Below are 6,000 nucleotides of genomic sequence, written 5' to 3' on the forward strand. Positions count from 1 at the left end.
GTCACTGCCCAAATAAGGAGCTCCCTCTGCCTCCTGGGGTTTGAGGAAGCCCAGCCAGCCAGGGTTCCCCTTCACCCTCCCAGGAGGGCAGCAACAAGCGGCTTGTGCAACCGCAGGGTGGTCGTCCCGGCCACGCCCCCAGCCTTGGCAGAGTCCTGAAGAGCCAGCTGGTAAGCAGTGACTCGTGTATAAGCCGAGGGGGCATTTTTCAGCCTTAAAGCAGGGCTGAAAAAGTCCGCTTATACGCGAGTATATACGGTACTTAACTAGAACAGTCCAGCTTCTTCTTGAGACATAGCATTGTTTTCAGCAATTGCTACACATTTGACAGTCTTTATTGTAATTTACTCTTTTGTATTTTTATTTGAACTTATTTGAAATTGATTTTATAATAATTCTAATTACCGTAGCTTGTTATGCTGTTTGTTTATATCATAAATTCAGTAAGACTTTAGAAATGTAGTGGTATTAAACCACTGAGCCCTGAGCCCTGCAGTAATTTAAAGTTTGTCATTACCTTAGATCTTCTGGTTGGGACTTCTGTCCATTGTTCCTTGCCCCATGGACTAGATGTAGTTCCTAAGTAAAAGTTACTCTATTACTTGACTAAGGCCTCTGAGCCTTAGTCAAGATTCAATTGAGCTTCATCCTTGTATCCTGAGTTTAATCAACCTCTGTCTTTCTCCCTCCCCTCTTGGGATGACCTTATTATCCCTTTCCATTTTAAAGGCAGAGTTTTTGTTCCATCCCTTTTTAATCTTTCCAGCATTAGGGCTCTGGGTGTGACTTACTAGAAGGATGTAGAGTGGTAAGCCATGCCAAAGACTAATATAAGCAAGAACTTGGGTGCTCTGTGCTAGGTACTTGATGCCTCCTTCCTCAAATGCCTTTATGCCAGTTGTGAATTTGCAAATGAATTCCTGCAAACCCAGAGTGTGGTCCCAATGGTTGAAATATTGGCATGAAATCTTGGGTAAAGGGCATTTCTCTGCATTGGCAGTGGAGCTTCCAGTCATAGAAGTATCCTGCACAATTCAGTCAGCTTTTTTTCTGGCTTTCCCCTTCCATACATACTCCCATACTTCCATACATACTAGCAACTCTTGATATTTTCTTATTCATGCATGTACTATAGCAATTACCAACTAAAAAAAACAAAACACTTCGACAAGACCTCCAGTACAGCAGGAAAAAAATGTGGGAGACTGGTGTCTGCCAGGAACTGACAACGGGAGAATCGTGCTGATGTGAGAGGGACTTTGTTAGGGCAGGAAATTGTATATCATTAAGAACATAAGAAAGAGCCTGCTGGATCAGACCAGAATCCATCTAGTCCAGCACTCTGCTACTTTCAGTGGCCCACCAGATGGGAACTCACATGCAGGATGTGAAAGCAATGGCCTTCTGCTGCTGCTGCTCCCGAGCACCTGGTCTGCTAAGGCATTTGCAATCTCAGATCAAGGAGGATCAAGATTGGTAGCCATAGATCGACTTCTCCTCCATAAATCTGTCCAAGCCCTTTTTTAAACCTCTCCAGGTTAGTGGCCATCACCACCTCCTGTGGCAGCATATTCCAAAACATCAATCACGTGTTGCGTGAAGAAATGTTTCCTTTTATTTGTCCTAATTCTTCTCCCTAGCATTTTCAATGGATGCCCCCTGGTTCTAGTATTGTGAGAAAGAGAGAAAATTTTCTCTCTGTCGACATTTTCTACCCCATATATAATTTTACAGACTTCAATCATATCCCCCCTCAGACGTCTCCTCTCCAAACTTAAGAGTCCCATTCCTTCCAGGCAGGGAGCTAATGTGCCTGAACTGCATCATTTGCAAAAAAAGATTGGACTAAAAGCATTTTTGGGAGAGAACATATTGGGGAAACAGGATGATTTACAGCATGGCATCATGTAAAAACTGAAAGAAAAGAAAGGCAGTTGGAAAGTTAAGGCAGAAAAATAATCCTTGTTCATCTCTGTTTTTATCTAATGAGAATAATTACAGATCACCAGTAGATGTCACTATTAGCATGTGTTAATGACATAAGGATAATAATTATTACTGTATTATTGGGTTTTTTTCATAGTTCTAAAATTGGTATGTGTATAGTTCTCAAGTTTCTGTTTTTTACGCAGTGTGTACCTAAACGTCTTGGCATTTTTATCTGTATTGTTCTTCTCATTTTTGATACCTGGAGCAGAGGACACCAAACATTACTGAGGATTAGTCAATCATATAATTAAGATAACATTATGAACTTTTAAGCAGATTTTTATTTTGGTATACTCTTGCCTATTATATTATTGAGTCCTGATTGAATGGACTACTCCATACGTATATAACAACATGTTGAAATATCACTCACTCACACACACCCTTCTACTGGCTGAGGCATTTCCTGGGAATTATGTGCACAGTGTAAGCATTCGGACCCCTCCTCTCACTAAGGGTGCCATGAAGACACAGGGCCAAAGACTGATGTAAGAACTGGACACTGCTCCCCACAAAATGGATGCCTGTCAAAGAAATATGGGATCCATCTTATGTGTAAAAATCTAGACAGGAAGGCGGTTTACTTCTGAACCTTCTCTCTGATCCTAAGGTTTGCCTGGACAATAGGGCTAGTTAATTCCCTTTGTGTTCTCTAAGGTGACTCTGAGCAGACCATTACTTACTCTATTGGCACCCATCCCAGCAATCTTATCAATATTCAAGAGAATAGCTTAGGCATTCTGTTGGGTCCTGACAAGCATCTGCTATCTTATTGTTGGAAACTGTGGTGCTTCTAGACCAGGGGTAGGGAACCTGCGGCTCTCCAGATGTTCAGGAACTACAATTCCCATCAGCCCCTACCAGCATGGCCAATTGGCCATGCTGACAGAGGCTGATGGGAATTGTAGTTCCTGAACATCTGGAGAGCCGCAGGTGGGGGGGGGGGGGGGGGGGGGGGGGGGGGGTGGGGGGTGGGTGGGGGGGGGGGGGGGGTGGGGGGTGGGGGGGGGGGGGGGGGGGGTGGGGGTGGGGGGAGTGGGGGTTGGGTGGGGTGGGGGGTGGGGGGGGGGGGGGGGGGGGGGGGGGGGGGGTGGGGGGGGGGGGGGGTGGGGGGGGGGGGGGGTGGGGGGGGGGGGGGGTGGGGGGGGGGGGGGGTGGGGGGGGGGGGGGGTGGGGGGGGGGGGGGGTGGGGGGGGGGGGGGGTGGGGGGGGGGGGGGGTGGGGGGGGGGGGGGGTGGGGGGGGGGGGGGGTGGGGGGGGGGGGGGGTGGGGGGGGGGGGGGGTGGGGGGGGGGGGGGGTGGGGGGGGGGGGGGGTGGGGGGGGGGGGGGGTGGGGGGGGGGGGGGGTGGGGGGGGGGGGGGGTGGGGGGGGGGGGGGGTGGGGGGGGGGGGGGGTGGGGGGGGGGGGGGGTGGGGGGGGGGGGGGGTGGGGGGGGGGGGGGGTGGGGGGGGGGGGGGGTGGGGGGGGGGGGGGGTGGGGGGGGGGGGGGGTGGGGGGGGGGGGGGGTGGGGGGGGGGGGGGGTGGGGGGGGGGGGGGGTGGGGGGGGGGGGGGGTGGGGGGGGGGGGGGGTGGGGGGGGGGGGGGGTGGGGGGGGGGGGGGGTGGGGGGGGGGGGGGGTGGGGGGGGGGGGGGGTGGGGGGGGGGGGGGGTGGGGGGGGGGGGGGGTGGGGGGGGGGGGGGGTGGGGGGGGGGGGGGGTGGGGGGGGGGGGGGGTGGGGGGGGGGGGGGGTGGGGGGGGGGGGGGGTGGGGGGGGGGGGGGGTGGGGGGGGGGGGGGGTGGGGGGGGGGGGGGGTGGGGGGGGGGGGGGGTGGGGGGGGGGGGGGGTGGGGGGGGGGGGGGGTGGGGGGGGGGGGGGGTGGGGGGGGGGGGGGGTGGGGGGGGGGGGGGGTGGGGGGGGGGGGGGGTGGGGGGGGGGGGGGGTGGGGGGGGGGGGGGGTGGGGGGGGGGGGGGGTGGGGGGGGGGGGGGGTGGGGGGGGGGGGGGGTGGGGGGGGGGGGGGGTGGGGGGGGGGGGGGGTGGGGGGGGGGGGGGGTGGGGGGGGGGGGGGGTGGGGGGGGGGGGGGGTGGGGGGGGGGGGGGGTGGGGGGGGGGGGGGGTGGGGGGGGGGGGGGGTGGGGGGGGGGGGGGGTGGGGGGGGGGGGGGGTGGGGGGGGGGGGGGGTGGGGGGGGGGGGGGGTGGGGGGGGGGGGGGGTGGGGGGGGGGGGGGGTGGGGGGGGGGGGGGGTGGGGGGGGGGGGGGGTGGGGGGGGGGGGGGGTGGGGGGGGGGGGGGGTGGGGGGGGGGGGGGGTGGGGGGGGGGGGGGGTGGGGGGGGGGGGGGGTGGGGGGGGGGGGGGGTGGGGGGGGGGGGGGGTGGGGGGGGGGGGGGGTGGGGGGGGGGGGGGGTGGGGGGGGGGGGGGGTGGGGGGGGGGGGGGGTGGGGGGGGGGGGGGGTGGGGGGGGGGGGGGGTGGGGGGGGGGGGGGGTGGGGGGGGGGGGGGGTGGGGGGGGGGGGGGGTGGGGGGGGGGGGGGGTGGGGGGGGGGGGGGGTGGGGGGGGGGGGGGGTGGGGGGGGGGGGGGGTGGGGGGGGGGGGGGGTGGGGGGGGGGGGGGGTGGGGGGGGGGGGGGGTGGGGGGGGGGGGGGGTGGGGGGGGGGGGGGGTGGGGGGGGGGGGGGGTGGGGGGGGGGGGGGGTGGGGGGGGGGGGGGGTGGGGGGGGGGGGGGGTGGGGGGGGGGGGGGGTGGGGGGGGGGGGGGGTGGGGGGGGGGGGGGGTGGGGGGGGGGGGGGGTGGGGGGGGGGGGGGGTGGGGGGGGGGGGGGGTGGGGGGGGGGGGGGGTGGGGGGGGGGGGGGGTGGGGGGGGGGGGGGGTGGGGGGGGGGGGGGGTGGGGGGGGGGGGGGGTGGGGGGGGGGGGGGGTGGGGGGGGGGGGGGGTGGGGGGGGGGGGGGGTGGGGGGGGGGGGGGGTGGGGGGGGGGGGGGGTGGGGGGGGGGGGGGGTGGGGGGGGGGGGGGGTGGGGGGGGGGGGGGGTGGGGGGGGGGGGGGGTGGGGGGGGGGGGGGGTGGGGGGGGGGGGGGGTGGGGGGGGGGGGGGGTGGGGGGGGGGGGGGGTGGGGGGGGGGGGGGGTGGGGGGGGGGGGGGGTGGGGGGGGGGGGGGGTGGGGGGGGGGGGGGGTGGGGGGGGGGGGGGGTGGGGGGGGGGGGGGGTGGGGGGGGGGGGGGGTGGGGGGGGGGGGGGGTGGGGGGGGGGGGGGGTGGGGGGGGGGGGGGGTGGGGGGGGGGGGGGGTGGGGGGGGGGGGGGGTGGGGGGGGGGGGGGGTGGGGGGGGGGGGGGGTGGGGGGGGGGGGGGGTGGGGGGGGGGGGGGGTGGGGGGGGGGGGGGGTGGGGGGGGGGGGGGGTGGGGGGGGGGGGGGGTGGGGGGGGGGGGGGGTGGGGGGGGGGGGGGGTGGGGGGGGGGGGGGGTGGGGGGGGGGGGGGGTGGGGGGGGGGGGGGGTGGGGGGGGGGGGGGGTGGGGGGGGGGGGGGGTGGGGGGGGGGGGGGGTGGGGGGGGGGGGGGGTGGGGGGGGGGGGGGGTGGGGGGGGGGGGGGGTGGGGGGGGGGGGGGGTGGGGGGGGGGGGGGGTGGGGGGGGGGGGGGGTGGGGGGGGGGGGGGGTGGGGGGGGGGGGGGGTGGGGGGGGGGGGGGGTGGGGGGGGGGGGGGGTGGGGGGGGGGGGGGGTGGGGGGGGGGGGGGGTGGGGGGGGGGGGGGGTGGGGGGGGGGGGGGGTGGGGGGGGGGGGGGGTGGGGGGGGGGGGGGGTGGGGGGGGGGGGGGGTGGGGGGGGGGGGGGGTGGGGGGGGGGGGGGGTGGGGGGGGGGGGGGGTGGGGGGGGGGGGGGGTGGGGGGGGGGGGGGGTGGGGGGGGGGGGGGGTGGGGGGGGGGGGGGGTGGGGGGGGGGGGGGGTGGGGGGGGGGGGGGGTGGGGGGGGGGGGGGGTGGGGGGGGGGGGGGGTGGGGGGGGGGGGGGGTGGGGGGGGGGGGGGGTGGGGGGG

Source organism: Sphaerodactylus townsendi, linkage group LG02, assembly GCF_021028975.2.
Source record: "Sphaerodactylus townsendi isolate TG3544 linkage group LG02, MPM_Stown_v2.3, whole genome shotgun sequence".
NCBI lineage: Eukaryota > Metazoa > Chordata > Lepidosauria > Squamata > Sphaerodactylidae > Sphaerodactylus > Sphaerodactylus townsendi.